Source organism: Schistocerca gregaria, chromosome 4, assembly GCF_023897955.1.
Source record: "Schistocerca gregaria isolate iqSchGreg1 chromosome 4, iqSchGreg1.2, whole genome shotgun sequence".
Classification (NCBI taxonomy): domain Eukaryota; kingdom Metazoa; phylum Arthropoda; class Insecta; order Orthoptera; family Acrididae; genus Schistocerca; species Schistocerca gregaria.
Window position 1 is genome coordinate 647,583,790 of NC_064923.1, and position 22,210 is coordinate 647,605,999.

Consider the following 22,210-nt stretch of genomic DNA (forward strand, 5'->3'; position numbering starts at 1 on the left):
GACGTTTCTCGTTGCAGCGAGATCTTTTCGTGAAATTTCAGTCACCTTTCTCTTCCGAATGCGAAAATATTTTGTTGGCGCTTACATACATAGGGAGAAACGATCGTCATTATAAAATAATGGAAATCAAAACTTGCACGAGAAGATATAGGTGTTCGTTTCTTCCGCCTGCTGTTCGAGAGTGAAATAAGAGAGAATTATTGTTATGGTGGTTCGATGAATCCTCTACCACACACTCAAGTGTGATTTGCAAAGTAACTATGTAGATGTAGATGTAGCATCGGAAGTGGGACCCACGGTGCCATCCGCTGCTACAACTGTGCGTAGTATAGATGAAAAGCGGGGGTCACGTCACCTAGAGTAGTCAATTTACGGCTGTCATGTGTAGTGCGGGAGGTAATAAGAGAGTGACGATGACTGGTATGATGGTTAAGCCGGTGATAGAAGCATGCCATCTCCTTGATTACGAGAGAATGCGGCTTAGACTTCACACTCAATCCGTCATCAGAAGAAAGTTGACCTTGATCCGCAGAGAGGCATCACCTACTTGTGCATATAATTCACAAAGAACGGCATGATAAAACTCATGTCTTCAGGAAGTCTCTTATTCCTTGCAACAGAATAACAATGTTTTTCGGATTCGCGGTTCTGTAAACTCAGACCACCATCCCAATAAGAATAGACAACTCTTTACCGAGCGGAGGCAAAACTCCCACTCACCACTAATCAAGGGGTCAACAGACGCATCGGCAAGATGATGAACATTGAGCATCCACTGAGCACAACAATATTTTAAGGGTTGTCGGGTGAGGTTTATAGTAGCTGCAACAGCACAGTGATCAGTACAAGGTACAGAAATTTCGTCGACTCGAAGGATCTGTTGACACAAAGCCACGGACAAATAAAATCTGTCAAGTCTGCTGCTAGATGTCGCAATAAAAAGGGAATTTTATCAAGGTTGGAAACGCATTTTCCCAGACGTTCGTCAAACGCATCGTACGGACCAATTCATGGAGATCACGACAAACATTAAAACGAGGGACTCGTCAACGCGACGCAACACGCAGTGTAATACACCACCGAGCACGAGGTCCCAAGGATTCTTCCGCAAAAGATAAGGGAGCCGTTCTCTGTTAAATTTAGAGCTTTCCGCCGTTTGACCCGTACCAGACGGTGCATAAAGCATAATCAGGGTAAGGTAAAAATGACGACAAACAGTCCTGCGGCCAGAGTCTAGGACTCTGACGTCAGCGAAGCGAATACCTTCACGATAAAACAGAGCATTATTCGTCGAATCTTCAAGCACTACACCAAAATTGTTTCAAACCCGGGGAGAGGAAAGGTGGTTAACAATACTTCCTGCAATAACATAATGTCTGTATTAGCACATTGGCTGCCACGGTATAGTTGTGTTACCGACACCTTGGGGCCATATACTTATTTTCAATATTCGGCTTTAGTTTGCTCCAAGTAAACTTGTTAAGTGCAAATTTTTTTTATGCGAGTTACATACGATTCATATGGCCGCACAGTAACAGGTGTGTCACTTGCTATGTCGCTAATTATTTTACGTTTGTACTATGGTCTGTTTTTCATTCCACAGCATTATTTGTGTGCAGTTCCATTATTGTTTTCCTGCATTGTTGCTACAGTCTTTATTCAGTGTTGTTTGCTCCATGTTGTTGTTGTTGTTGTGGTCTTCAGTCCTGAGACTGGTTTGATGCAGCTCTCCATGCTATTCTATCCTGTGCAAGCTTCTTCATCTACCAGTACCTACTGCAACCTACATCCTTCTGAATCTTCTTGGTGTATTCATCTCCTGGTCTCCCTGTACGATTTTTACCCTCCACGCTGGCCTCCAATACTAAATTGGTGATCCCTTGATGCCTCAGAACATGTCCTACCAACCGATCCCTTCTTCTAGTAAAGTTGTGCCACAAACTTCTCTTCTCCCCAATCCTCTTCAACACCTACTCATTAGTTATGTGATCTACCCAACTAATGTTCAGCATTCTTCTGTAGCTCCACATTTCGGATGCTTCCATTCTCTTCTTGTCCAAACTATTTATCGTCCATCTTTCACTTCCATACATGGCTACACTCCATACAAATACTTTCAGACACGACTTCATGATACTATATCTATACTCGATTTTAACAAATTTCTCTTCTTCAGAAACGCTTTCCTTCCCATTGCCAGTCTACATTTTATATCCCATCTACTTCGACCATCATCAGTTATTTTGCTCCCCAAATAGCAAAACTCATTTACTACTTTAAGTGTCTCATTTCCTAATCTAATTCCCTCAGCATCACCTAACTTAATTCGACTGTATTCCATTATCCTCGTTTTGCTTTTGTTAGTGTTCATCTTATATCCTCCTTTCAAGACGCTATCCATTCCGTTCAACTGCTCTTCCAAGTCCTTTGCTGTCTCTGACAGAATTAGAATGTCATCGGCGAACCTCAAAGTTTTTATTTCTTCTCCATGTATTTTAATAACTACTCCGAATTTTTCTTTTGTTTCCTTCACTGCTTGCTCAATATACAGATTGAATAACATCGGGGAGAGACTAAAACTCTGTCTCACTCAATTCCCAACCACTGCTTCCCTTTCATGTCCCTCAATTCTTATAACTGCCATTTGGTTTCTGTACAAATTGTAAATAGCCTTTCGCTCCCTGTATTTTACCCCTGCCACCTTCAGAATTTGAAAGAGACTATTCCAATCAACATTGTCAAAAGCTTTCTCTAAGTCTAAAAATGCTAGAAACGTAAGTTTGCCTATCCTTAATCTAGCTTCTAATATTAGTCGTAGGGTCAGTATTGCCTCACGTGTTCCAATATTTCTACGGAATCGAAACTGATCTTCTCCTAGGCCGGCTTCTACTAGTTTTTCTATTCGTCTGTAAAGAATTAGTGTTAGTATTTTGCAGCTGTGACTTATTAAACTGATAGTTTGGTAATTTTCACATCTGTCAACACCTCCTTATTTGGGATTGGAATTATTATATTCTTCTTGAAGAGTGAGTGTATTTCGCCTGTCTCAAACATCTTGCTCACCAGATGGTAGAGTTTTGTCAGGACTAGCTCTCCCAAGGCCGTCAGTAGTTCTAATTGAATGTTGTCTACTCCCGGGGCCTTGTTTCGACTCAGGTCTTTCAGTGCTCTGTCAAACTCTTCATGCAGTATCGGATCTCCCATTTCATCTTCATCTACATCCTCTTCCATTTCCATAATGTTGTCCTCAAGTACGTTAGCCTTGTATAGACCCTATATATACTCCTTCCACCTTTCTGCTTTACCTTCTTTGCTTAGAATTGGGTTTCCATCTGAGCTCTTAATATTCACACAAGTGGTTCTCTTTTCTCCAAAGGTCTCTTTAATTTTCCTGTAGGCAGTATCTATCTTACCCCTAGCGAGATAAGCCTCTACATCCTTACATTTATCCTCTAGCCATCCCTGCTTAGCCATTTTCCACTTCCTGTCGATCTCATTTTTGAGACGTTTGTATTCCTTTTTGCCTGCTTTATTTACTGCATTTTTATATTTTCTCCTTTCATCAATTAAATTCAATATTTCTTCTGTTACCCAAGGATTTCTACTAGCCCTCGTCTTGATCCGCTGCTGCCTTCACTACTTAATTCCTCAAAGCTACTCATTCTTCTTCTACTGTATTTCTTTCACCCATTCCTGCCATTTGTTCCCTTACGCTCTTCCTGAAACTCTGTACAACCTCTGGTTCTTTCAGTTTATCCAGGTCCCATCTCCTTAAATTCCCACCTTTTTGCAGTTTCTTCAGTTTTAATCTACAGTTCATAACCAATAGACTGTAGTCAGTGTTCACATCTCCATGTTCCGTAACAAAATGATATTGTGGCAGAAAAAAAATGTCTTGTAGAAGTTATGAAGATGAACAAAGGCATGTGCAGCTGGTTTTAAATGAAGTCATGGACATAAGTCATGAAGATTCTCTGTCTATATTTAGTGATAGCTCAGACGAAGTATTACCAGAGGAGCCCGGAAGCGAAACCGGAAGTTCTGATGATGGAATCACATCAGAGATGGTAGGAAGAGGAGCTTTATGTCCACATTCAGTCAGAGAACCAGACATCACAGCTGTAAAAACCAGCCAACAAAGCACCTCTAACCGTGGTAGTGGCATAACTACATCAGTTGATTCAGGTTCAATTGGAGTAAGTGTAACACCAGAAAGTTCAGAAGATCAAGATGACACACTTAGAACAAATTCTAATGAGATTGATTCGGGGCCAGTTACGGGTAAAAATATGAAAATCTTTACATTTATTCATTCCAATTCTGGTGTAAATGCTTCCTTTGCACTAATTCTCAAAGGCAAGACACCATACAATTTCTTCAAATATTTTGTAAGTGATGAAATTTTAGAATATGTGGCTCAACAAACTAATTTGTACGCAACACATGTCTAAGAAAGTCATTCAGTAACTGTTAATTCACGACTGAAAAAGTGGACTGATGTCGGAAAATCTGAAAGTGAACGATTTTTAGGGTTTTTGTTTTGGTTGTCACTAAATGGAAAATCGAGGATTCCAAATTATTGGTTAAGAAATATGCACTATCACAACAATGTAAAAAATGTTATGACACGTAATCGTTTTGAACTGCTTTTACGTACGTGGCACTCCAGCGGGAAACTGCTTATTCAAACTTCTACCTTGTATTGATAAATTACTGCAGAGATTTCGAAGTGCAGTTGTGCTGGAGGAAGAAGTTGACATTGACTAAACACTTCTGCTATTTCGAGGAAGACTAAGTTTCATTCAGTATATAAAGCATAAGCGCTATAAATTCGGAATTAAAATTTTAAACTTTGCCTAAAGGGTGGCTACACCTGGAATATGGAAGTTTATTGTGGGAAGAATGCGAATCCTGGTGTTCATCTTGCCACTTCTGTTGTTATGAGCCTTATGAGTTTATTACTGAACGAGGGCAGAATCTTATATAGAGACAATTTTTAAACAAGTGTTCATCTAGCACACCAGCTTCTTGAAAAATCAACACATTCAATTGGTACTCTAAGATCAAACAGAAAACTGAATCCTCAAGATGTTGTACAGGCAAAACTGAAGAAGCAAAGGAAAGTACCACAGGTGTAGTAGTACTGAAATGGAAAGATAAGAGGGATGTTCTGATGCTGAGTTCTGTTCATGGAGATGAAGAAGTTCAAACAAGGAAGGGCTCAAAGAAAAAACCAGCAATGATAATTGACTATAATCAGTCAAAGTCTTTGATAGATCTTTCTCACCAAATGAAGTCGTACTCGCATCGTCTAAGGCGTGGTGTGAAAAGGTACAGGAAGCTTGCAATTGAATTGTTGACAGGGTAAGCACTAGTAAATGCTCATGTGATTTACCGATACATCAACAACAAGATCTCAATCATAGAATTCAAAGAGGAAGTGACTTTGAGACTACTCCATACAGAAGATGCCGATGAGCCTGAGACATCTCTCACCAAACCCAACGCGTTACCTGAAGATTCTGAGTTTGTGAACATGGGAGCAGCCAGACGTAGGTGTTTAGTGTGCTACGAAGAAATGAAGAATGGATTTGGACAAGAGCAAGCTGTCAAGAAATGCAAACAAAATGCATGGAAATGTAAGAATTGTGACACATATTTTTGCGTAGTGTTGTTTCATAAAGCACAGTGCATACAGGTGTTAGAGAAACAAATCTGAATGACCCAAATTTTTCGGTTTCATTGTTGTTGCAATTAGAGTTGAAGAATTAAATAAAACTACATGTGATTTGCAATGTACTATGTAAGTAATACGTCTAACTAATAAATGAATAATAAAAACAAGGAAAGTCCAATACGACTGAGCCAAATACTTGTGTATAACTTCTTGTAGGGATATAACGTGGAACGATCATATCGGCTGGGCCATATGTAAAGCAGGTAGACCGCATCTCGTGGTCGTGCGGTAGCGTTCTCGCTTCCCCCGCTCAGGTTCCCGGGTTCGATTCTCGGCGGGGTCAGGGACTTTCTCTGCCTCGTGATGGCTGGGTGTTGTGTGATGTCCTTAGGTTAGTTAGATTTAAGTAGTTCTAAGTTCTAGGGGACTGATGACCATCGACTTTATGTCCCATAATGCTCAGAGACATTTTTTAAAGCAGGTAGCAGACTGCTGCTCATTGGTAGAATACACGGAAAATGCAATCATACAAAGATGGTTGTTTATAAATCACTCAGGCGAACCATCGTAGACCATAGCTCAAGTGTGTGGGACCCATACCAAGTGTGACTGAGGGGGTACTTCGAACGTTTATAAAGAAGGGCAGCACGAATGGTCACACGTTTGTCTGACATGTGGGAGAGTGTCACGAACATGCTGAATAAGCTGAACTGGCAGTCACTTGAAGACTGATGGAAAGTACCCCGGGAGAGCGTGCTTGCAGAATTTCAAGAAGCGTTTTAAAAGGTGAATGTAGGAATACATATACTACAAACCCTCACGTATCGCTTCCGTAAGTATCATAAGGATAAGGTTAGATTAATTAAAGCGCTCACAGAGGTGTTTAAACACTCATTATTCCCGTACTCCAGACGTGATTGGAAGTGGAAGAAACACTAATAATACAATAATTAGTAACATTTAAATTTGTTCGTTAACACATTTCTGTTTTTCATAACTGCTTTTGTTGCTGTTAACAGTCTGCGATATTAAATCTGCTCTACTTCACCCACAGCCAGTTATTTTTCTGCACAAATAACAACGGCCATCTACTGCCTTTGGTGTCTTGTGTCTTAGTCCAATTCCCTCATAAAAAATGTTGATTCGACTGCATTCCATTACCCCCGTTTAACTTTTGTCGATGTTCATTTTGTAATCCCTTTTCAGAACAATCTTCAATCCTTTAAACTCCTCTTCTAAGTCCTTTGCCGTCTCCTACAGAACTAAAATTTTATCGGCAATGCGCAAATTAGTTATTCATTATCCATAACATTATATAAATTTCAGAAATTTCCTTGGCTTCCTGCACAGGGCGTTAAACGTACAGACTGAATAAAGTCGGAGATAGGTCATGAACATCTCTCATTCCCATCTCAACTACTTCTTCCCTTTCTACATCTCCATCTACATGGATACTCTGCAAATCACATTTAAGTACCTGGCAGAGGGTTCATCGAACCACCTTCACAATTCTCTATTATTCCAATCTCGTATAGCGCTCGGAAAGAATGAACATCTATATTTTTCCGTACGAGTTCTGATTTCCCTTATTTTATCGTGGTGATCGTTCCGCCCTGTGTAGGTCGGTGTCAACAAAATATATTAGCATTCGGAGGAGAAAGTTGGTGATTGCAATTTCTTGAGAAGATTCCGTCTCATCGAAAAACGCTTTTCTTTTAATGATGTCCTTCCCAAATCCTGTATCATTTCTGTGACACTCTCTGCCACATTTCACGATAATACAAAACGTGCTGGCTTTCTTTGAACTTTTTCGATGTACTCCGTCAGTCCTGTCTGGTAAGGATCCCACATCGCGCAGCATAAAGGAGGACCGACAAGCGTAGTGTAGGCAGTCTCCTTAGTAGGTTTTTTACATTTTCTAAGTGTCCTGCCAAAAAAAAACGCAGTCTTCGGTTAGCCTTCCCCACAACATTTTTCTATTTTTTCTTTCCAATTTAAGTTGTTCGTAATTGCAATACTTTGGTATTTAGTTGAATATACGGCTTTTAGATTAGACTGATTTTTTGTGTAGCTGAAGTTTAAGGAGTTCCTTTTAGCACTCATGTGGATGACCTCACACTTTTTGTTATTTAGGGTCAACTGCCACTTTTCGCTCCATTCAGATACCTTTTCTAAATCTTTTTGCAGTTTGTTTTGGTCTTCTGATGACTTCATTAGTCGATAAACGTCAAGGTCATCTGCAAACCGCCGAAGACGGCAGCTCAGATTGTCTCCCAACTCGTTTATATAGATAAGGAACACCAAAGGGCCTATAACATGACCTTGAGGGACGCCAGAAATCACATCTATTTTACTCTATGACTTTCCATCAGTTACTACGAACTGTGACTTCTCTGACAGTCCCAAATCCAGGAAACCCCAAATCCAGTCTCATAACTGAGACGATATTCCATAAGCACGCAATTTCACAACGAGCCGCTTGAGTGGCACTGTGTCAAAAGCCTTCCGGAAATCCAGAAATACGGAATCGATATGAAATCCCTTGTCAATAGCACTCAACACTTCATGTAAATAAAGAGCTAGTTGTGTTCCACAGGAACTATGTTTTCTAAACCTATGTTGACTCTGTGTCAATAGACTGTTTTCTTCGAGGTAATTCATTATGTTCGAACACAATATATGTTCCAAAATCCTGCTGCATATCGACGTTAACGATATGGGCCTGTAACTTAGTGGATTGCTCCTACTACCTTTCTTGAATATTCGTGTGACCTGTGCAACTTTCCAGTCTTTGGGTACGGATCTTTCGTCGAGCGAACGGTTGTATATGATTGTTAAGTATGGGGTTAATGCATCAGCATACTCCGAAAGGAAACTTATTGGTATACAGTCTGGACCAGAAGACTTGCTTTTATTAAGTGATTTAAGTTTCTTCACTACTCCAAGGATATTTACTTCTACGCTACACATGTTGGCAGCTGTTCTCGATTTGAATTCTGGAATATTTATTTCGCCTTCTTTTGTGAAGGCATTTCGGAAGGCTGTGTTTATATGTGCGCTTGTTCGTACTCTTCTACGAAACTGAAAATTAATTTCTCTGAAGGCGGCTGCTACTACCGTTACCATTCCTCTGCGTGCAATTCGTTTCATTAGTGTTCAAATAACAAAATGCCCAAAATACCTCACGAAATGCCTCCTAGAAGGAAGGAAGTTAGAAAAGTGGACACATGGGATGCTACGATATGATACTGCAGTATCTATATTATTCAGAAGTACGATACAGTGTTCCTTGGAACATGCAAACATGACTGAAGGAACAATGCATCACAATTCTGAACAACATAGACCCTGCAGTATCGTATTTATCTGCCGACACGAGGCAAGTGACATTCAGTTAAAATGTCTCTTCGTGTGAGGGAATATAAATAATGAGTGTACGAGTGCAGGTTTTGTAGACACATGGTTGACGACATATTATCGATGCATGGGTCTGGCTGCCAAAAGTGCTCGGATAGCCCAAGGCTAAGGCGACCTCTCGTGATAAGCGGAAAATCCAGTTGCGAGTCACTTCGGACATGCATGGATCTACGAGTGCAGGCTGTAGATACATGGCTGACGACGTATGGAAATTTGGCCGTAAAGCGTTCTCGGTTAGCCTAATGGTATGGTGACCGTCCACGATAAGTGGGATATCCGGGTCTGAGTTCGGGTAAAGCATAGATTTTCACTGTCGTCGTTCCATTACACAGCTGGTGGTCATCTATATTCGCAACTGCGAATACATTGCATGTATTTCATGTGCACTGGCGTTGGTTACCATCGTAAGAAAACAGCGGGAAAAGGTATTTACTTTTCTGAAATTTAAGTTGTGTATTATACTTGTCTCGTTCGCAGCTAGTGTAGAAGTAATATTTCCAGCTAAGATAAGGATATCCTATTTTCTGTATGTACCAGGGGCGTCTGAAAAGTCCGTGCGAAGTCCGACAGACGGCAACACCGGCGCGTATCGGCGTCATGTTTAGTTAGCAGCATCTTTGGAAAGAACTCACACCAAGCTTCAGCCATATTGGTCTGTTTCTTTGTGTTTGGCATTCGTGTAAATCAAGGAAGTGGAGTGATTGTCAAAAAATGCACGAAAAAGAGTTTCGTGTGGCCATTAAATATTACTTTATGAAAGGCAAAACTCCCCAGGATACTAAAGAGAAGCTTGACAAACATAACGGTGACTCTGTACTTTCGATTAGAACAGTTTATAAATGACTTCAAAATTTTCGGAGTGGCCATATGGGCTCAAGTGATGCTAAACGTTCTGGACGCCCTGTGGAGGTTACGACTCCAGAAATCATTGATGAAATCCATGATATGGTGATGGATGACAGATGAGTTAAGGTGTGTGAGATTGCTAGTACTGTGGGCATCTCGAATGAACAGGTATACAATATTTTGCATAAACATTTGGACATGAGAAAGCTATCCACAAGATGTGTTCCGCGAATGCTCAAGCTTGACCGAAAATGGAATCGTGTGAAGTGTTGCAAGGATGGTTTGGAGCTGTTCAGGAAGAATCCGCAGGACTTTAAGCGTCGTTCCGTCACTGTGGATGAAACATGGATACATTACTATACTCCTGAGACCAATCAACAAGCTAAACAATGGGTTACCAAGGGAGAACCTGCTCCAAAAAAGACGAAGACAGCTTCTTCGGCCCGAAAGGTTACGGCGACCCTCTTTTGGGATTCGCAAGGAATAATCCCCATCGAAAATACGGAAAAGGATAAAAATATTACAGGTAAATATTATTCATCGTTATTGGACCGTTCGAAAACGGAGCTGCAAGAATAACGCCGACGATTGGACCGCAAAAAAGTCATTTTCCATCACGACAATGCACGAGCATACACCTCAGCAGTTGTGGTCGCAAAATTAATGGGAATAGGATTCCAACTCGTTTCACATACCCCCTATTCTCCAGACTTGGCTCCCTCGGACTACTATTTGTTCCCCAACTCGAAGAAATGCTGGAGGGACAAAGATTTTATTCAAACGAGGAGGTGATTGCAGCAACTAATAGCTGTTTTTCCGATTTGGACAATTCCTATTATTCGGAAAGGATCAACAAATTAGAACAGCGTTAGACGAAGTCTATAAGTCTAAAAAGAGATTATGTCGAAAAATAAAAAAAATGTTTACCCCAAACAAGCAAGTATTTTTTATTTATGCAGGACTTTACAAACGCTCCTCGTAGAAACACAGTTCGTTGAGCTATGATATATCAATAGTTGCTTGTAACAAATGCCAAGGAAAGACAAACTGGAGCCACTGGAAGAGGAGCGTCAAAAGTGAATTTTCTTCTTCGGTGTCTCGATACAGATTTTGTTGTCCACGAGAGCATCACTTATCCTTAGTATCAGCTTTAAACTCACCGGACGCGTTAGCCTCTGGCGCGATGTGAAGAGCCGCGCCAGTTTTATTGGCAACAAGAAGCGGAAGATGTAGCAGCAACTTTGCAGACTACGTTATAAATTAGTTCGAATTACAAGCTAAACGGCGGAGGGTGATTAATGAGGGCCGCTGGCGAGCTGGGGGCGGCCGCGGCGGAGAGCGGGCGGTTAAAGGTCAGCTCCCGCAATTCATATTCCGCGGGCAGCGGGCGCCGCGCTCACCATTCCGCTCGCATCCCCCGTATGTAGACACGTCAACAGAAAAACATTCATCTTTGATTCATCAGGGGCCTCAGGTATCCGTCACTGTGCATAAGCTGCATGCTGAGAGTCTCCCGGCTCCATTCAGTGGTCAATCAAGCTGACGAGCTGCGCCTGCGAGTATACCCTTAGCGGTACTCGCCCCGTGCTCCGTTCCATAAATCCTCTGCCGCCTCGTGCAGTCCTCCGCCCCTCAGATTTTCGTGTCCGTTATCATGGAATACACGAAATTCTACAGAATTCCAGAGGGGAAAAAATATACAGAAATCAAAATGAGCAGTCACCGCTCCTTTCACTTCGTAGTTTCAGGGGCTTTAGAACGTGACTATGTTTCAGAAACCACCTCTGACTAGATGAGTATTCATCTCCCGTCGTAGTAGTTCCACAAATTATATGTAATAAAGATTATGCATGTCTTTATTACTAGAATAAACGCTTTCGAATGTTGCATATATTGAAAACAGTATTGCTCTGTTTTATTGATGTGCTATTAGCAGGACAAATTTTTTGTGACTCGGCGGAAACAAATGTAAAACGGACAGACAGCGGACCAATAATTAGTCACTTGATCTACAAGTCGAATGTGCAGTCAGTACCGCATTATTGTAGTTGCATCGATTTGATGCAAGTCTCCTCGCTAGCCATCCCTTCATCTCTACGTAATTACTGCAACCGGTACAGGATCGACCCGAGTTCTGTGGACAAAATTCCATAGTTTGTTCAGGGATATTTTTTTAAATATTCTGGTACAAGGGATCCAGTATCTGCGATGTGTCCCTATAAAGTAGCAACGCATTTATGATTTCTCTGTGCTTTTGACAAGTACCATTCCAATAGTTATAACGTCCGTGTTTATACGAGTACGTTGTCTGTATATTCACGCTACAATGTCCTTCAGATGTGCATACTTGTCTGAAGAAGAGACACAATTCTGACGCTACAGCTTTGATAAATATGCTACTAAATGGTTTCGCATTTCTCGAATCATGACTGACTTCAGCTGTTTGCGCAGTTATCGCGGGCTGTTGCCTTGATCACTTTTCTTATTTTAATCGCTGTTCTTGTTTTATTTTTTTGCTTTTGTTTATTTTTTCTTAACTGCCTTTTCTTAACTGGGATCTAGATTAAACCAATCTTTATTAGTACAGTTGTGCCCTCCTAAGGGTAAAGACACTATATAAAGGCATAAATACAACGAGAAGGCTGCCCTTCCTGCGGAACCAACATTAGACATTATACCCGGGGTACTGGTGACAACACGACCGCGGATCCATCTGGCATGCCACTGGGGCCGGGCCCATCTTCACCAAGAAATGGTCTGTATTGTCCTGTCATTAGTTCTGGTCCATAAAATTAACTTCTCATCCGAAGAATATACCAACGACGCGGTGCGTCCAGGAAGAAACTTAGCAATTGGCAAAGTGTTGACGGTAGCGCAGGTGGCAGCGAAGACGAATAAATGGTTCCAATGGGAAGGTCCAAAATTAGAGAAAGAGCTTTTCATCGTGCCAGAAAAGATATAATATGGTCAAACCCTGCATGTACACTAGTACGAGAATAAAACCTTGTATCAGGGATGAGATGTCGGAGTCACTGCAGTTGGGATCGTGCTCTCAATGGGGGCCAACATCAAAATCAGCCATGCATGGTGAAGGGTGCCTCGGAACACAATAGGAGTTAACTGAAATCAGGAGTGCAGCTAGCATTGTTTCTCCTGTGATCAAACTGCGTTGCCAGATTTTCCGCTACTCCTACCTCTCCCCCACCTCTCTGACGTATCTTTCAAAGATAGCGGAAATGGGCCATTTGTCCTAAGTTTAAAATGGCGGAAATTCGAAAAATCAAAAAATGATTCAAATGGCTCTGAGCACTATGGGACTCAACTGCTGTGGTCATTAGTCCCCTAGAACTTAGAACTACTTAAACCTAACTAACCTAAGGACCATCACACACATCCATGCCCGAGGCAGGATTCGAACCTGCGACCGTAGCAGTCGCACGGTTCCGGACTGCGCGCCTAGAACCGCGAGACCACCGCGTCCGGCCTCGAAAAATCAACGATAGCGGAACTAGTCTAGTTGTCATAAATTGAAAATGACTGGAAATTCAACAAGTTCTAGATGGCAACGCTAGGCCACTTGAGCTTAGTTTAAAATGGCAGGAAATCCAATTGTGCTGAGTAAAATGATGGTAAATTCGAAAAATGCAAAATCCCATTTGTCTTACACTAAAATAGTGGAAGTTTATGGTGCTATAAAATTCATCACAAAATATTTCAACACAGTTAATCTGTTTACTCTATTACGGCAAGAATGGCCTTCGCTAGAGAAGCAACAAACAAGGAGGGATCTATGAAACTATCCGTAGAGAATGGCTCTAGGTAGTTTACTTCATAGGGTGCAAGAGTGACGAAAACCGTGACAAATAAGGTCGCAGCTATGAAACGAGCACTAGAGTGTAGCTGCAGCCAGTCTAGTTCATAGGTTGCAAAAGTGTGGGATTCCAACCCTCAGATGCACCACAAACATACAAAAATAATTTGCATGTATTTGTACCCTCAGCATTTGAAAGTGAGATACGGCTATACAAAGTGACAAGACCAATCACGACCATCAAAAACGTCATAAATACCGGTGACGAGGGGAATGACATTTTTCAAGAGTAGTGGTCAACAGCCTAGTTGTGGGTTACCCTTTGTGAGTAAGACAGTGCCTACAATGCAAGCCGGCCAACCGACATCAGTGATGCTAGCGGGCACAAACTGTGCCCAAAGAGGCCGGCGCTCAATACCGACATCCGGCAGGCTGCCCTACAGGGGCACCATGCTAATGCGAGCTATACTCCCAACAACAGTGCCTTGTCAGTACCAACTACACTCAAAGAGACTGGCGCATTTTGTTCTAGATGACAGCACATGTGGGTTTTAATTTTGACTTTTATTCTCCTGCGTAGTAGTAGTAGCGCTATAAGTCCTACCTATGGACTACATCCTGTCCGCCTTTATTTACAATTACAGGGTGCTTATAAATGGTTATTGGGGTTTTAACGCTTTATAATATATATTAAGTTAAACTTACAGTTATAAATGATATGTCAAATGAAAGAGCAACTCAAACAGTTTTACCAAGAACCTCATAAATGTTCAATGTGAGCACCATTTGTCACGCGGCACACGTCAGGTCTATAGCCGAGTTCTTCCCAAACGCTGATAATTGTGTCTTCAGTTACTGTAGCAAAAGCTGCTTCAATCCGGTTTCTTAATTCAAGGAGGTCTTCTGGTAGCGGAGGCACGTACACACGATCCTTGATGAAGCCCCAAAGGAAAAAATCGCATGGCATCAGGTCAGGTGGAGGCTATGCAAAGCAAGTCATGTCATGGGACCACTTGCGGCCTATCCAGCGCTTGGGTACAGTGAAGTTCAACCAATCGCGTACTTCGCTATGCCAGTGAGGTGGCCCACCATCTTGGTGGGAAATTAAGTTCTCTGACTCATCTTCTGGCTCATCATCTACCAACTGGGGGAAGAGCCATTGCTCTAGTGTATCAAGGTAAGAAGTGCCGGTTACAGTAGGTTCACCAAAAAAGCTACTACCGCGGTCTAGCGGAATTTGGGTCAAACATTGCGCGCTGCGCATGTGCACTGGTGCCAAACACAACTGTTTGAGTTGCTCTTTCATTTGTCATATCACTTATAACTGTAAGTTTAATGTAATAAATATTATAAAATGTTAAAACCCCGATATTCATTTATAAACACCCTGTAGTTACCTTAAAATAGCACTGTATACCTCAGAAAAGATTGACAGACCGCTAAAATATGTGACAGAGTTGCCACTATATTGTCAAGAAGGTGTGAAACGCCTCAGAGATATTACTAGACATCAAAATAAAGAAAACTGCTTCAAAATGATACTTACGATGTATCTACATGTGGTGGCCTAATATGCACCTAGCAACCGGAAAGTAGACTTTTACACTATTCGGAAAACTGTTTTTAATGGTGATTAATTGCTGAAGTGGCAAAAACTTAAAGTTATATGAACAAATTCCATTATAATATAGGGTGGAAGAGTTGGCAACTTACGGCCAAAATGAGGTGGAAAGCCCAAAAGTATTAGTATGCAGGAAAACAGGGATCGAAATTAAAATTCTGAAATGCTCTTAGCTCCAAAACGTGTCAGCCTCTTGGAGTGTTCTCGTGTCAGCCAGGCACTGTTGACGGTGTGTAGACTGCGCTGGCCTGGTGTTGCTGTAGGTTGATCTGTCAACTATTGGTAGCAAGTGTCGGCGTCTCTGAGTGTAGCCACGTGCACCCGTAGTGCTGCTGACATGCGGCCATCCAGTATATGTTGCCAGCCTTAGCCTCTCAGCAATAACGCTAGTGCCTACTTGTGGCTTTGCTATCTGGCAGCCAGACGGCTATCTACTGACACTCTGCCCATGCAGGCAATGTTTTCCTCTCAAAATGCAAAGTACAACTAAGGCTATTGACCTCTACTCTCATAACAATTTTTTTCGTCGTCTGTATTTGCAACACTTTTGGTAACTACGATTGTCCTTGTCGCTTTGTATCGTCGTGCCTCACTCATAAATAGTGGCGGTATACATTCAGTGCTATTTCTTTTGGATTTTTATGATTGTAAGTAGGCTGTTAAGGTTCTTCTATAGGTAACGCCACGTAGCGCTCTGAAAATCACTGGCTGTGCTGTGTGCAGTCTGTGGCTGGTTTGCATTGTTGTTGGCCATTGTAGTGTTGGGCAGCTGGATGTCAACAGCGCGCAGCGTTGCACAGTTGGAGGTGAGCCGCCAGCAGTGCTGGATTTGGGGAGAGAGATGGCGGAGTTTTGAAATTTGTAAGACTGGATGTCATGAACTGCTATATACATTATGACTTTTGAACACTATTGACGTAAATACATTGTTTGTCCTCTATTAAAATCTTTCATTTGCTAACTGTGCCTATCAGTAGTTAGTGCCTTCAGTAGTTTGAATCTTTTATTGAGCTGGCAGTAGTGGCGCTCGCTGTATTGCAGTAGTTTGAGTAACGAAGATTTTTGTGAGGTAAGTGATTTGTGAAACGTATAGGTCAATTTAGTCAGGGCCATTCTCTCGTAGGGATTACTGAAAGTCAGATTGTGTTGCGCTAAAAAAAATATTGTGTGTCAGTTTCAGCACAGTCATGTACAATTTTTCTAAGGGGACGTTTCGTGATGCATCTGTGGGTAGGGATCCCACACTCATGGATCCTAGGAACTAGAGCTACTCTCTAGAGCTAGTTTCATAGCTGCTGCCTTGTTTGGCTCGATTTTTCCCCTCTTGCACCCTGTGAACTAGACTTGCTGGAGCCACTCTCAACAACTAGGTTCTTAGCTCCCACCATCCTTGCCATCCCCTTGGTGGTGGCAGGCGGAGTGGTAACTTATTAAACAAAGTAAGTGTGTCGACAATTTTGTGATGAAATTTAAACGCATTACCAGCACCGTCCAATTTTTTGGCTTAGGACAAGTGACCTCTTATATTAATTTGTATTTTTCAAAATTTCCGCTTAGCACACGTGTATTTCCTACCATTTTGCTGAGGAAAAATTGGTTGCAACATCACGGAAGTGGGAGAAGTAAGTCAGGGGGGTTGCTGCAGTGGACTAGCAATACCGTACTAGAGGCTGATATCGGAACTACCTTGGATTATTTTTTTCAATTTCCCACCATTTTAAACGTTGGATAAGCGATCTAGAAGTTCTTCATCTTGTACTGTAACGTCAGAGGAATGGGATGATTCGTGGGGGAAAATCTACCAACGCTGCGTGACATCATAGGAGAAAATACATCACCGGAAATCTGGCAACAACGCAGACTGCACATGAAATCTTATTTAACCCATAGTTACCAATACTAGTTATTTCCTTTCCTCTTCCGCTCAGAGTAGTCATTGTCCATATGCCTTCATAGGAGTTCAATTTTTCTTATCTTGCCTACGCAGTCCTTCTGAGAATATACGTTGGTGGCAGTAGAATCGTTCTGCAATCAGGGACCAAATCTGTTTCCCTGTTTTCTGAATAGGTTATTTTGATCATGGCTGTGTTTCAGCAAGTTTGTATTAGTTTCAGTGGAGAGTTAACACAGCTATCCCGTACCAAATAGTAGTTTAATACATTTACCTAGGTTTCGACACCTCGAAGGATGTCTTCATCAGAAAGAAAATTGAAAAACAGTAGCATCCAGAAAAATCTTATTCGCAAAGTCCGCAGTTGCTCCTACGCACAATTCAAGAGTTCATAAAATCATTTGTGAGACATGTCCTTTTAAATATGCAGGACAAACTGAAAGATCTTCCAGTGTCAGGTAAAGAACATTTATTGGGTAAAAGAGACACTAATGTACATAATTTCCCTTTTACCGATCACCTGTTAATTTCCGGTTACAAACCGAAAAGAGTCGAAGAAATTTCCATTTTCCAGAGGGAAAAGAAATGTCCTAGGCCCGACGTACTCGAAGAGCTAGAGATTTTGAAGCATATTTCCAAGAACGACGCCCTCATCCTTAATGAACAGTTACAATTATGAAATGACCTTAATCCACTACTCGTGGATTTTGGTTCCTCTATTTTTTTCTATGTTTTCCTGCATCTAGTTCCGAAACATCTTTTCCTCCAAATATCATATAGACGTTAACTACTAAAGTTTCCTTTATGCACAATTTTTTGACTGTGCAGCAGTTTGTGTAAATACTCGAGAGTACTTTGTACTATATGTAACGGAAATTTCAGTGAAGCCTAATAGATGACTTAGTTGTACTTCGTTCACTTGACTACTTTCTATTTTCAAAAACATATTAACTCTTATCTTTTGAATTTTGATTTTCTTAACAGTTAACTGTTGTTTAATTCCAGTACTTCTGTTATAATGTCTCAGATGGGCATATGTCATTGTCCGCGCCCGGTTGACGACCCAGCTTGTGTCTTGTTTCTGTAGCAGCAATGAAAGCCACTGGGTCGCTCAGTCTGATGTTGTTCCTTGAAATATGTACGTACTAAATGCTGTAACGTTTCCAGTTTTGAATGATTTGAATTGAGCACGTCTCCTCTACGCTTTCACTATTGCCTTCTCCGAATGTAACTTTACGTAAATAACCTTTCTATGTTGACATTTTTCATCTTGAATAATGTTTCTGTAGAACATTTCACTACGTGTTATTTTATAGGGTTTTTAAATTTTCGTTCTGATGAAGATTTCCTTAGAGGTGTCGAAACCTATGTAAATGCCTTAAACAACTATTTTTAAGCGGCTGACTGTGTTATTTCTCCACTGTTTATGAATAGTGTTTCGTCATCCAGGGATTCCGATTTTAGTTCACATAACATTTCAATGACACTCACGTGCTGATCAAAACAATCAGTTTCAAATTTAGCAGCATATCTGTGAATTGGTTCTACGTGTTCCTTTAACCCATCCTGGTGGAGATCCCAGATACTGAGCAATATCTAAGATTGTATTGCAAAAATATTGGAAAAGTCGACTGTTTGCCTTCCCTGATGCAGACTTGACGTGCTTGTTAGATTTCATACCACTTTATAGCATTGTACCTACATATTTAATCTATGTGACTCTGCCAGGTAACATACCGCCCATACATATTTGAACATTAAAGAATTGGTTTCTGACTCGGTTCTATTAGCTTACAGTTTTTAATATTGGTTTACATCCAGGTTAAAACGGGAGTGTTCCTGCAGCCAATTGCCTGTTTAAATTAAGAAAATCGTTCTGTGTGTCTGTTTTTAGCCCTCGTTTATCGAGTTTCCGTCTGGTAGTTAATGAGTTCAGTGAGTAAGAGTTATTTTATTTAATAATGGGTTCGTACCGTTGATGGCGGCCACTGATGTTTCAACTTAGGCGCCTTTACTTGACTGTTTTTCATTTACCTGCTTCTGCTAAACCTATGCTGTGCTCATTTGTATCTTCGGGTCACGAAGTATAAGTGCTATTTTCTTCTTTTACTGCTTCTAAAGATTTCTGTAGATACTGACGTGCATGATAGTTCATTTCGACGCTATAAAACGTGTTTGTGTATTCTCTGGGGTGAAGGAAATGGCCTCTCACCTCGTCACTGTGAGTAATATGGTGGATCTGTTAGCATTAATACCACTATTTGCTATTTTGAGCGTTTAAATAACTTTTTTTGGTGGTGTGACCAGTTTCAGTATTAACAGTAGCTCAACTTTAAATAAAATAATTTTGTGTCGCCGTTAAAGGACAAATTTCTTCATTTTATTTTTTCGTATATTTTTAAACTTTTATGTTTTTTATTAAGAATTATACCACCTTAACTGTTTTCGGTCTGCTTTAAAATTTGGATTATCTAAAATAAAAATTAATTTCATTTCACCTCCTAATTTTGTGTGTTTCTTTAATAGACCCTTGTCCTTTGTGGTAATCACTTATCCTAAACTTATTCATGCGCGCTATTAATTGCTCGAAAATGCCTGTGTGATGGATAGCTGACAGCTGTAGGGAATTCTGTATTTATTCGAACGGTTTTGTACGTCTTGTAACCTCTATATTGTCAAAGATTTGGTTGGTTAAATTGTTGTCATTTTTGGTAAAGGCTTCCACAAAATTCAGATATTTATGCCATGTTTGAAGCTGCCTTTTGAGTTTTGTGAATAAAGTTTGTTTGACTTAATGTTTACTGGCCCGACGCCTTGCCACTCTCCCCACCCGTTCCCTACCGCTTCTCTCTCAACTATAACATTTTCTCGTGGAATACAGCGCCATCTGCGAACGGTTGCAAATAGCTGCTGAATCTGTCCGTCAGGTCGTTTATGTATATAGGTAACAAGAGATGTCCTATCACATTCGCCTTCCGTTAACAATCTGGAGTGGGGCACTGTGACAAACGCTTTTCGTAAATCTAGGAAAATGAAATCTATCTGTTGTCCTTCAACCTTCGTTCGTAGGACCTCATGCAAGAAAATAGCAAGCTGAATTTCGAACGAGCAACATTCCCTAAATCCTTGTTGATTTGTGAACGGGAACTTAATTATGTTCAAACTTCGCATACGCTCAAGAATTCTGCAGCAAAAGACGTTCGGGATATTGGTCTGTAATTTTGCGGGCCCGTTCTTTTAGTCTTCTTGTATACGGGAAACACCTGCGTTATTGAAAATCCATCAAATATCAGGCATGCAGCCGTGCATATTTCGTCTCTCGCACCCTAGTCTGATCAGAGATCAGGATCAAGAGCAGCTTTGTATGATGCTTCACCGCGGCGCCTCCTCTGTGCACGTGAGTAGGCGTCACAGGTGCTGGCCTGTGATGTGTGCCGCCTATGGTAGGTGGGCAATGCTTTCAAACGATCAAAGTGCGTATCTTCAATAACGGTCACGCAGTGCCGACTTCTTTGCAATTTAATTACACCAAAAGTCAGATTCCGTGCCTTGTCTAAATTAAAACCACCAGCAGCCTTTACAATCGTTGCAAGGGCAAAAATTTGTATGATTGATTGTTCTAATCGTCAAGCGATAGTCAACAAGGCCTTGCCATGTTGGTACAGCGAACAGCTGAAAGCCTGAAAGCAAGAGGAAACTACAGCCGTTATTCACGGTCCAGTAACATCAGTGTGATCGCCGCCTATGTTTGACTTCAACGACCACTGATAATTCACAGACGGCACTTGGCAGCACTAGCAGAGGAGGGTATAGAATGCGTGACGCGGGGGACGCGGACAAACAGTGCAGTCGTTGTTGTGATGAGAAAACGGAGCGATTTATCGTCCAAAAGGACATGATCATTAGCTTTCGGGGCAAGGGTTGAAGCATTTCCGAAATGGCCAAGCCTGTAATCTGTCTGTGTGCCGCCATGGTTAAGAATATTTCAGTTCATTTGACAGACTCTGATTGAAAAGTGGGGTACCAGCTCCCTCATTCTTCCTTCCTCAGCACCTTTACAAATTATCCCATATGTTTTGGCATGTGAACATATTCGCGCTTTTTTATGCTGACAGAAAACGAGACAGTGACAGTGCCAAAGAGAAGATTTTATAAGCACTGAGTCATAGTAGACAGTCGAAGAGCGAAGGAGACAATGAAAAGGTGAGGGAAAGAGAGGGACACAGTGGCAGTGGAGCATAGTTGACAATGACGGAAAACTGCTAGGAAAAGAGTAAAGGAGGCAGTGGTAGGGGAGGAGGAATAATGAGAAAGATACACTGGAAGTAAGTGGGAAGTGGAAGTAACTGAGAGGCAGTTATAGTGAGATACACAGTATATGACAATGGCACTAAGGTAAAGAGAGATAGTGACAGCGAGAAGAGACAGCAGCAGTAGGAAGGAAGGAATGAGAAATTAGCAAGAGGGAGACAGTGACAGGAGATGAAACAGTAGTATTGGTACAGAACGAAGGGGACTGTGACTGTGATACAGCAGACAATTACAAAGAGGCACAAAGTGACAGTGAGCTGAGCTGACTGAGTGAGAATGGGCAAGCGGAAGTGGAACAGTATGAGCGACCTATAGTGATGGACTAATTGACGTGAGAGAGTTACAGTTAGGGGATCTTGTGGGAGTTAAGAGTGAGTTGCTTATTAAAAAGACTGCGAATAGGCTCGCAGGCCAAAATTTATGAGAAAATTTTTAAAGGTGCTGAGGAAGGTAGAACGAGGAAGGTGCTAGCCCACTTTTCAGTTAGAGTCTGTTAAATAAACAGGAACTGATACGCATTTTTTGTTCTCCTAAAGGAGCATTTTATCTCTGGTGAGCCGCTTGGTCTAGGGGGTCTTGTCACGGTTCGTGCGGTTCCCCCCGTCGGAGGTTCGAGTCCTCCCTCCGTGTGTGTGT